The sequence below is a fragment of the Rhinopithecus bieti genome, unplaced genomic scaffold, assembly GCF_001698545.2.
Source record: "Rhinopithecus bieti isolate Rb0 unplaced genomic scaffold, ASM169854v2 scaffold_26603, whole genome shotgun sequence".
NCBI classification, from domain to species: domain Eukaryota; kingdom Metazoa; phylum Chordata; class Mammalia; order Primates; family Cercopithecidae; genus Rhinopithecus; species Rhinopithecus bieti.
In genome coordinates, this window is record NW_016812252.1 from 231949 (window position 1) to 242969 (window position 11021).

The window sequence follows — 11021 nt, forward strand, 5'->3', positions numbered from 1 at the left end:
TGTTTTTTGCCCTGTCGATTCCCGAATAAATTTTTTGTTCTTTCTTTTAACACGGACTTCTTTATTTCCGTCCCGCCTAAGTTCAGCAGCTAGTTAAAAGAGGGAGATTTTCAGCAAAATTGTCTTTTTCAGAATGAGCTAAACAAAGATTGAGAGCAACCGGGGGTGGCAGGCGTTTGTGGCTGTCGCTGCTGCTTTGTTTTCCTGGGGATTGTTTGTTTTCTGTGTCATCACTGGCCCGTTGCGGCTGTTTAACGTCAGCAGAAAGTTGTTCACAAGGCGCGACTGTAGGTAGGACTTGGTTTATTTCTGTACCCATTCAAGTTTGTATTCTACCTCATATACAGTTGTACTAGGTATATGGGCTGGCTGTGTTTTTATTTTTGTTCTCAAACTTTTCGATTTTGAGTCAACTATAACAGCCAAGAGTTTGTTCCGAATATTAATAGACAAAATTCTGGTTATGGAAATGCGAGGCAAGCTGCTAACCTCTGTACAAATGTGAGGAGTGACTGATTTGTTGTTTTTAATAGTCAGAATTCATTTATCTTGAGATATGGGTCGGAGATTTGGAGGTTTCACTAAGGATTGAACATACTTTGTGGCTGTAGAAATTTAGTCTTTTTTCTTTCTCTCTCTTCCTTTACTGAGATCTTCAAATAACGAATTAAGATCCGTGCTTCCGCGCAGGCACAAAGGCGTTTGACCTGGTTGCAGTCTGGTTCTCCCAGGCGGATTAGGGGGTGGTCGGCCTTCACTCTTCTGATGGGATAGATGATTTCCGACTTCTGATAGGATAGATCCGCTGGTTCTTGCGGGCTGCTGCTCAGCTGAGACTAGACCCCGCACCCAGCGGTGTGTCCCTCACTGCCCGGGTCTATCTCGGGACCTAGCCAGCAGAGTGGCGGCAGGTCCAGACCGGCTGGTGGGCCAGGAGCGGTCTTGCACCACCAGAATGAGCCTGCAGGCCTCTCACTTCAGCCCTCCAGTGGTCAGGCGGTAGGAATCTCAGGGTGGTATCCCCGTTATGTGTAGTTGGGCCCAAGTGGCTTCTGCTCAGAATGCCCCCCGCCCCCCACAGGCATCCTGCGAGAGACTACAAGGCAGGAGACTAAGCCATGGGGATTCTCAGGGGGCATCACCTCAAGACTGGGACTAGAGCCTACCAGGAACCGGCAAGAGCAGGATGGAGAGGGAGGCTCAGCTGGAGCAGGAAGCCCTAGAGGCTGGTCAGGTCTGGTGTCTGGGTGCCTTTGGTGCCCAGTTGGTCCACTATCTGACTAAGGGGAGTTGCAGAACAGAAAGCAGCCTGCTATGTGCGTGTCTGTTTGTGCTTTGTCTAGTGTGAAAATGTAGCCCATGGGCAATTAATTGTATAGTCTGTATCTGCTGCAAATGTGTGTATACAGTGTCAGTTGTGCATTGGTGACAGGGTGGGAGGTGTGTGCGTCTGTCATTCGCCTACAGAGTGGGCATTTATTTTCGGCATTGTAATAATCATGTGGCTAACACTTAGGAAGTGCTTACTGGGACCACAGTGTGTGTGGCATTCATACCTCATTGGTGATGTGTGCATTTGTGGGTGTGTATTCCTGGCTTGCTGAAAAATGAAATAATATGGACAGAGCCTTTGCTTCATCAGGCAGAGGCTCCCTGTTCTGAGGCTGGCTGTGAGCACTCCCCCAGCTGCTGTCTGAAGCAGAGAAAGCAGGGGAGGGAGGTCTCCAGGGCCAAGCCCCGGTGGGCAGGTAGCAGCCCACCTCCAGTGAGACAGAGAAGTTGTCTGGGGCCAGCAATGGAGGACCAGCCTGTCTGCTCCCTGAGAACTGAAAGGCAAAAGGCACCCAAGGCTGGGAAGAGAGCAGCAGCCTCACCAAGTAAGGAAGACGAGATGAAGGAATCAGTGAGGGTTTCCTGGGTCTACACAGGGATTGAAGGAGGTGAGAGAAGGGAGCCAAATCATACCCCACTTCGCCATGAATGCCCACGGGAAAAATCTGTCTAACTCCAGCCCTCGGGATTTCTCCAAAGCTCTTAAGTTTGGTCATTTTCCTCTGTGCCAAAAGTTTAGTTCAATCGCAGGCTTTCTTCGTCTCTCATTTCCTTTCTCTTCTCTCCCTCTTTGCACTTTTGAGTTTCTATTATAGAAGCTGATTTAAGCAATTCCCAAGGGCAAAAGTATTTAAGAGAGTTATATAGCAATTATGCCTTAGCATATACAGTCTGGTCTAGATAGCTGGGCCATGCGTGTGTATGTATATATGTTGGCCAGTGTGTAAATACAATGTAAATAGAGTTTAATACAAATATCCAGCCAGTTCCTGAATGTCCTGACTAATGAGTTGTTCTTGCATGAAGATTATGTGTGTGGTGGGTGTAAACATCCTCACACACTGCCGACAGTATGAGCCCCCTCCTCACATTTACACAGAAATTCTTAGAGTCACCTCCACCTCACTAAAATTGCCCAGAGTAAGTGGGTTGGTTGGAAGAAAGCGGGGGGAGGTGTCCTGTTCTCAAGAGGGACCTGGAGAAATCTTTGCCATTGAAGTACATGCACCAAGGGACTGTGGGAAGGGGACCTACAGAGTTCTGGAGATGGTCCTGTACCCTACTACAGAGGGTATTGACGGCCTGTTTCCCGCTTGCATCAGTAAATAGTTTGCTGCTCCACATCTGAGGCTTAGATGAGCAAGAGGCCCTGGACCTTTCATCCGAGGTTAGGTGCATCCAGCCTTTGCCAGGGTTTCCCAGAAGCCAAGGCTGGAGATGGAGCTGCAAGGAGCCCCCTGGCGGAGGGTGGGAATTGGGGCCAGACCCAGGCTTCATGCAGTCGGACAAGCAGAATATGGGCCAGGAATCTGAGTCTGGCCCAAAACAGTTTGCTCTCAACTGAGCTCTTCCCTTTATGAAGGCCTGGGCCAGGCTTCATGGATAGAATCGCCGGACCAGACTCCTGGCCTCTGTGGGTGGGGGGTCTAAGGCCAGGAAACATCTTGATCATGCTCAGGACCCCTGCAGTGTCCCCATTCTGCAGATCTAACCTGGTGGTGACCCTGGGGCCCTGCCCATCAGGCCTGCCACCACTGTGTGGCAGTCCCTGCTCTTTGGAGTAGACTGTGGGACCCGTAGAAAATGGGAAAGGATGGGACTAGGAATCCCATACCTTAGGGACAACCAGGAATTAAGGATTCTTAAAACCGAGCAGTCTTAGCAACTTTCCACTTTCTGGAGAGAGGGGTCCCAGATGTCATAAAAAGAGTGTCTTGGGTCTAGGAACCCAAAATTATATTACATTTGAGGAATCTCAGGTCCTAAGAAGAGAAGAGACCAACCAGAGGTCATCCAGCTATCTGTGGGGCAAATGGCCTCCGAAATTTTAAAAGGAGACTTGACAGCAGCTGAGCCTAGCTGCTACTGATGCTCAAGGGAGCTGTGTAGTAAGGGAGAGCCTCCCAGGAGTAAGAAGGGAGAGCCTCCCAGGAGAAAAAGGAGGCACAGTCTGAGCTATGGGCAGACTGTGCCACAGAAACTGCTGCTGTGCAGGCTGTTTGCTGCACAGGCTTGGTGCTGAGCTGTAAAAAGCTTGTTCTGGGATCTTGTCACTTCGGGGAGGTGGCCTGTGCAGAATAGGACAAAGACCTGGCCTGTTCAGCCAGGAAGAACTGGAATGGAACCTGGTGTCCTCTTTAATAACTATGTAACCTTGGGCAAAATACACATTCAAATTTCAGTGTTCTCCTCTATAAAACAGAAATATTTATGTGTGTGTATCAGAATTATTAAAATAAATTTTCTAATTTTTAAGTGCCCAGTTTATAGTAGATGCTCAATAATGTTTTCCCCTTCCCCTATATAAAAAAAGGAAGGAAGCAAAGAAGGAAGGAAGAAAGGAAGGGGGAAAAAACCTTTAGTGATAACTTTCTAGGATTTGACTTCCTAACCCACCCTGCGAGCATCTTCCGGGGCCAGGGGCACGCGATTGCATCCACCCTGCCTTAGCCCCTTGGCCATAGTAGTGAGGCGCAATCGGTTGCCGTCACAGCGAACACCCAAGCCCTGAAGGCACACACGGTGGGCTCTGAGACCTCGTCCGGGGCTACTCCAACCGCCCTCTGGCTTCCCCCAAAGCGGTCTTCACACGTTTAGGAGGTTTACTCTGAGAAAGGCTGTGCTGACCCGAGAAGCGGCACCGACCCAGGGGTTTGGGGCCCGCCACAGCCCCACTCACAGGCTCTCCGGCTGGCGCCTGCAGTCCTCACGCGCCTCCCTCGACTGGTTGATTTTTTCTTCTTTTTTTTTTTTTTTTTTTTTTCTTTTTTTTTCTTTTCTTTTTCAGAAAAACAGAAGGCAGCCACCGGGCCAGAGGTTGCAGGGTCAGCCTGTGGGCGAGGCTCTCCTAGGCCTTTGTGGATAAACGGGAAACCTGAGGGGCAAACGCAGGAAGCGGGTTGGGTCGAGTTGCGGGCGACGGAGGCGCCGCCAGCGGGTGGAGAGCGAGAGAGGCCCGTGGCCGGGAAGACCCCGGCCTGGAGCGCCTCGCGTCCCCGGGGCCCTGTTGCCGGCGCTGCAAGCCCAGGTCTCGGGGCGCGGGCTAAGTCACCTGGCCAGCTCTAAACAAAATTCGGGAGAGAATGAGTCGGCCAGTCTGGGCACAGGGCGCTCTCGACTGCGGGGCGGCGGGCGGAAGCGCAGGGGCCCTGATTGCCCCCAGAGGTGCTAAGCGCACAGGGCAGTGGCTGCAGAGCCCGGGCACGAGGCCGACTCAGATCATCCACGTTGGGACCTCAGCCTGCCCGGTTGTCCTTAGTAGTAATAATAGTATGAAACCGAGTTTTAAAAAAACCTTTCCCCGCATTTTCCTCTATGTACAAGGGAGAAAAAGTACTTCTAGGCAGTCAAAGAAAAAAAAGGGGCGGGGGGGCAGTATCCCAGGAAACTTGAATCCGTATGGACGAGGAGCGAAGGGGAATATGCCTTTTGCCTTTTTTGTTTGTTTGTTTCTGGAAGAGAAAAAAAGGAAATTCGACACATATTTTTAAAAATCTTCCCCCCAACAACCGCTAAAGGCTGTGAGTGTGAGCAGAGAGCCAGGAAACCAAGCCCCCGCCCGCAGTGACACCGGGCCTTTGTCCTCCTTCCTGAAGCCCCCGCGACTGCTGACCGTGCGGAGATAAAGGCCGGGTCAGGACCCTGTGGAATCCCGAGGGAGGGGCGGCGGGGCCGTCCCACTGGCCACTTTCAACCCCATATAGGGAGGTTTGGTGGGCCCAGCTGATCCCCGGAACAGGGGCTACAAGGCCAGGGGCTGTCCCCACACCCAGGCTCAGAGGAGGCACGGATCTGCCTTTTCCCCAGGAAAGGCTTCTGCCACTAAATTCCTTGGACCTTGCTCCCACTAGCATTATGTTGTCCTACTTAAGGTCTCCTGAGGCGTTAAGGACTGTGGCTCGCCACCGGACCCGATCCCCAGAAACGGAATCGTGCTCAACCTCTGTGGCGACTCCGGCTTTCGCTACCGCTGGGCTCGGTTGGCCGGCCAGATCCGAACCCGTGCATCGCTTGTTCCAGCTGCGCCTCTCAGGGGCGCCTCTGTGCCTTCTCCCGTCCTCGGAGACTCCTCCAGCGCCCGGCCTCGAATTTTCTGCGCAACGCTCTCCTATCAGCCGAACGGGTCTGCAGAGAAGGCGGGAGAGTGTTTGTGGCCCTGCCCTGTCCCTTTCGGTGACTTAAAAACCCAGGTCGCGGCGGAACCCAGCCTCCAGGGCATTGCCTTTGCAGGCGGCAGCCTTGGGCTTACGCCTGAGGTCGTTTTCTCCACAGACACTTCTGGGTGATGCGAGTGCTGCGCAGCTCAGAACCCTTGGAAGGATGAGAGAAGGACAAGCCCGGCGGCCTGGCAGTGCGGTGGTGGAGGGTTCTTCGGTAGCCACACTGCGCGCCTCCCACGCACACCTTAACAGTCTTGGGGCCCCCGGCCAGCGCTGCAGCCCAAAGAGACCCGGCAGACGCATTTTCTCCCAGGCGTGGCAAACCTTGGCTTCGCCTCCCTTCACCATGGCTTGTGAGGGCAGGGGGCCCCCCGGGGGCCGCCTTCCCTGACCTGAATGAGTCAGGGACCCTTCTTTATTTTCAGTGGGGGTGTGACCTGGGGACATAAAGGAAGGACGACACACCTGGGAAGTGGGGCCCTGCAGCCTCTTGAACCCGGAGCAGCCTCCTTCTCCGCTCCCTCCCCTCACCGGCAGGCTCGGGGGTCTTGGTCCCCACTGAAACTGGAGCCGCTCACCGGCCGGCAGATGAGAGATAAAGGAGCCCGGAGGCGCCGAAGCGCTGACCAGCAGACCCGGATCCGGACTTTCCGGCGCTCCAGAGCAGCACCCGAAACCCTACTTCCCGGGTGGCACCGACTCTGCTTGGAAGAAATGGGTGGGCTGAGCAGCTCCTCCGGTGCCACACGGTGTCTCTAGGCAGACAGTCGTGCTCGCGTGTGTACTGTGCATGCACAAGACTGCAGGATGATGTCCTGTATGAGCCCTGTATTAGCCCCTTTGCTCTCAGCCAGACGTACACGCACACGTGTGTGCATTTGTCACGTGTCTAGGGACAGGTGTTCACCTTTACACATACGTGATGTGTATGTGCACACATTTGTAGAATGTTCTATCATCTATCCTGTTGGCTCCTGCAGGCACGTATAGGGCTGGCTGCTCATAAGTCATCATTACACCTCACATTTACACAGGCCTTTTCAGTTCTGGCATGATTTTCAGAATCACCCCAGGAAATACTCTCCTTTCAAAGTTTACAGATGAGGAAACAAGCCAAAAGAAGCTAATGGGTGCCCGTTTGCACACACTCTGAGAGAGATCGAGGTCAGCCAAAGATCCTGCCCGCTGTTGAACTTGGGTGTGTTGGCCGAATGTGCTCATAGATGGGTCTGTTTAGCGCCCCAAGCGACCTCAGGTCCGGCGGGCCTTGGCCCTTCACCAGGCTTCCTGGGATACCCACCGCACCGGGTGTTGGGTCTCAATTCCTGTGCTGATAAGCACTATCTTCTGGAGCTGGGTGATCCTAGTGCCCAGGGCGGGAAGTAGGGAGCTGGTCGGAGTGCCGCTAAGGCGATCCCGGCGGTTCCACGGCCGTGGCTGCCCACGCGCAACTGGGTTGCAAAGCCTGGCGGGCCTGGGTCTCTAAAGCAGCCACGCCAGGCAAACGTGCGATGATAGGATCCTTTCAGCCCACCTGCAAAGCCAGGAACCCAAGGTTGCCGGAGCAGTGAGGAAGTTCCTGCTGTCTCGAATCCCTAGCGCCCCTACAAGACTCGGAGCCCACCATGCCCATTTTACTGACGTGATTAGTCGGAGGCTAGAGCCGTACAGTGAGTTGCTCAAGTTCAACGTCAATTGAGTGACCAGAGTCGGGACTGGAATCCCCAATTACGTGTGTCTGAATCCTTAGTCCACAGTCCCTCTGCCCCAGCACGGATCGCTGGTACCTCTGTCTCCCGCGCGGCCAGGAGCCATCCCGCTACTAGCCTCCGACTTCCCTCGCCAAGAATGCGAAGACTATCATAGCTCTCACCAGCATCATTTAAAAGGTTTCCACACGCTTGGAAGCTGTTGCTTGAAAACAAATTCCCTGTTTGCGTTGGGTTTTGTTTCTAACTAACCCCTCCTGAGGCATCTGGTCCCACTCCACCCTCTAAGCCCTTGCTGTCGCAGAGTGAGGCTGCCTAAGGGCTGTAGCTTGACCACATCTCGGGGGTGCCCTTGGGCCTCTGCGCCGGGCTCCTGCAGACTGAGGTCGCTGGTCTTTAGGCTCCAAGGCCGCCTCTACCCCGCAGAGCCCAGGAGCTGGAAGGGAGCCCGCGGTTTGGCGAGGTCGCCGTTCGGGCTCACGTCCTGGAGGCTGCCCTCTGCTGGCACTGGGCGACATTACCGCCGCCTCCCTCAGCTGCACCCACAGGAGCGGCTCGCCCAGAGCCAGGCGACCCCATTCTCGCTGGGTCTCCAGAGTGGCTGCCGCACCTTCAGCCACTGACAAGACCCTCTCGTATTCCTCAATCCGAGACTTCTGCTCTGCCCCCCGACACCAGAGGCTCCGGTGCTCGGACCCAGGGACAAGGCAGAGAGCTGGAGCTCTGTACTGGCAATCCCACCTCTTTGCGGCGCCAGCCGGGATCCGCAGCCAACCAGGCACGGCCACAGGCGGACCCTGGGGGACTCCAGGGGTGGCCCCAGGCTGTGCTCGTCCCCTTTACTCTCCGCCACCATAGCATTGATTGGCGCCCACGGGTCCCGACCTACGCCCAAAGGAGCCTGCCCTCCCCCTTTCAACCCCACTTGATGGTGGCCTACTCGCTTGGCTGCCTCTATTTTTTGTAGTGCACTTGTCTCTCCAACCAAATTAAGAGCTCCTTGACGACCGGAAGTGGCTGCTCCCTACCCGCACCGCACAGGCCTCGCTCAGGTTCTGCTGAGACAGAACTGATTCCAGAGGCCCCCATTCTTGCCGTTGAAATAAACCTTAGGCAGACACTTCTGCCTGCTGCATCCATTCTAGACAAAGTGAGGTAAAAATTACTCAGTCATCATATCTATGCATTTCCAGTGCTATGTATTAGGACTTTCACATTTTCACTTTTCCCATCACAAAGATAATTCAAACTGAAGAAAATTGGGAAAATAGAACATTAAAATGCACAAAAAACACCAAAGCTACAATAATCCCATCCCTCCTCGAGGTCACAAGGTAACCATGGTTAACATTTTGATGGCATCCTTCCAGTCTTTTATTTATATATTTCAGTTAAAATAAGTCTAATTTCCAATAATTAATAAATATACATAAAATTTGCAGTTTTGCATCCTGCTTGTTTTAACCTTTCGCCATAGGGTTTTTCTCCATATCTTATTCTTTGAAAAATGATTTTCAATTATTGCTTAATAATCCATCCTTTGGATGAACCATAATTTTGTTATACACCAGAACCAAGTATCTGTTTTAGGCCCGGGAAAGTCTCCCTAAGCCACACTCTCTGAATCAGTCTTGATCAGTTAATATATAATCAGTAGTTGATCAATCAATGTTGAGCCTTTCTTTTTAATTTTTGTGTTGTTGCTGTTCTTTTCTTGTTTGTTTTGAGATGAAGTCTCATTCTGTTGTCCAGCCTGGACAACAGTGGCACCAGCTCAGCTCACTGCAATTTCTGCCTCCCAGGTTCAAGCCATTCTCTTGCCTCACCCTCCCAGGGAAGCTGGGGTTACAGGCACCCGCCGCTATGCCTAGCTAATTTATGTGTTTTTAGTAGAGACGGGGTTTCACTATGTTGGCCAGGCTGGTCTCAAACTCCTAACCTCAAGAGATCCACCAGCCAGGCGCAGTGGCTCACACCTGTAATCCCAGCACTTTGGGAGGCCAAGGCGGGCGGATCACGAGGTCAAGAAATCGAAACCATCCTGGCCAACATGGTGAAACCCTGCCTCTACTAAAAAATACAAAAAATTAGCTGGGCGTGGTGGTGTGTGCCTGTAGTCCCAGCTACTCAGGAGGCTGAGGCAGGAGAATCGCTTGAAACCGGAAGACGGAGGTTGCAATGAGCCAGGATCGTGCCACTGCACTCCAGCCTGGGCAACAAGAGTGAAACTCCATCTCAAAAAAAAAAAAAAAGAGAGAGATCCACCCACCTCGGCCTCCCAAAGTGCTGGGATTACAGACATGAGCCACTATGCCTGGCCATTGTTGAGTCTTTTGCTAGCCTAACAAAGAGAGTCATGGTCTCATTCTCAGGACACAAAAAATTCTACCCAGATATTAGGGACTGCCTTGACATAGAAGAGGGCCTTCTAGCTCCTGCTGCCAGCCATCTCTCTCTGCTGGAGACCAGTGTAGCTAGAGTGGTGAGAGGGATGAAAGAAAGCAGGAACCAGCAATGTGTCTGAAGAGCTGTCCCAGCCTGCTTCTAGGACCAAAACCCTGTATTCCCAAATGGCACACAAGATGATGTTTGTGACCTGGGCTACTGTGTCCGGTGTCTTGTAATGGTTAGGAGTCAAACATGCCTTCATGTAATCCTGAGTCTTCCCCTTAAAAGGTGTGTGACCTCAGAAAAGCTGCTCAACTTCCCTGAACCTCATTCTAAAAATTGGAATAATAATGCCTACCACATCAAGCTCTTGTAAGTATTCAAATAAACGACACACTTAGCCTGTACAAATAAATCATCAATACACAGTAGCTACTGCTTCTTTTGCCTCTGCAGCTACTATTGCTGTTGTTCTGGCATTAGCTGTGGTCTTGGGGATCACTACAATTGCCCTCTCCCTCAACTTCTGACCCCATTGCTACTGTTAAACACAAGCCCAAATCCTGGCACTAAGCCGGATCCAGGTCCTCAGGGCTGAAGGAGTCATTTCCAGCATTCTGGTTGGGCTGCTCAGGACCTTCTGACAATCAGGCCTGGGCTTGGGCTGTTTATACTAGAACCGTTAAAACAGGAAAATATGCAAACCCTTCATTCACAGGGATCCGGCTATTGTTGGGTCAGAAATGATATTTTTGTTTCTAGAGTAAAAGGTACATTTGCTGCCTTACACACACACACACACACACACACACACACTTTTTTTTTATTCTTTTGGTTGTGTCTACAGAGCTCAGAAGGCAAAGTAAATGATCTGGTTCATTTGATGAGCTCAAGCAGCCAACCTGGAAAGGTCCCTTTGGCCTGATTGATGTTTATATGTACTCCAACGAGCCTGAACCTCACTGGGCTCTGTTTAGTTCATCCACAGACTAGGCCCTTATCCATCTCCCAGACAAAATGCCTCCAAAATCCATCTCCCAGAAATGATAGGTTGATAGCAATGCCGCCTCCATCTAGGAGGCAGTTAAAGAGGAATTTAATTTTTTTTTTTTTTAATTAACCCTACCAGCCTGATCCCAGTAGACTCAACTGCACATCAAAATTTCATGGAAAAAAAGTTTTTAAAACACAGATTTCAAGATCCTCTTCAAAC

At 51.9% G+C, this 11021-nt stretch overlaps 1 long non-coding RNA gene across 1 annotated transcript; it reads left to right on the forward strand.

The window, feature by feature from the left end:
• Positions 1-268: 268 nt before the first annotated feature.
• Positions 269-9107, forward strand: LOC108544603 (uncharacterized). Its single transcript, XR_001889895.1, has 3 exons — positions 269-291; positions 1643-1877; positions 5824-9107. It is a non-coding gene; the product is annotated as an uncharacterized LOC108544603 (long non-coding RNA).
• The last annotated feature ends 1914 nt before the right edge of the window (positions 9108-11021 follow it).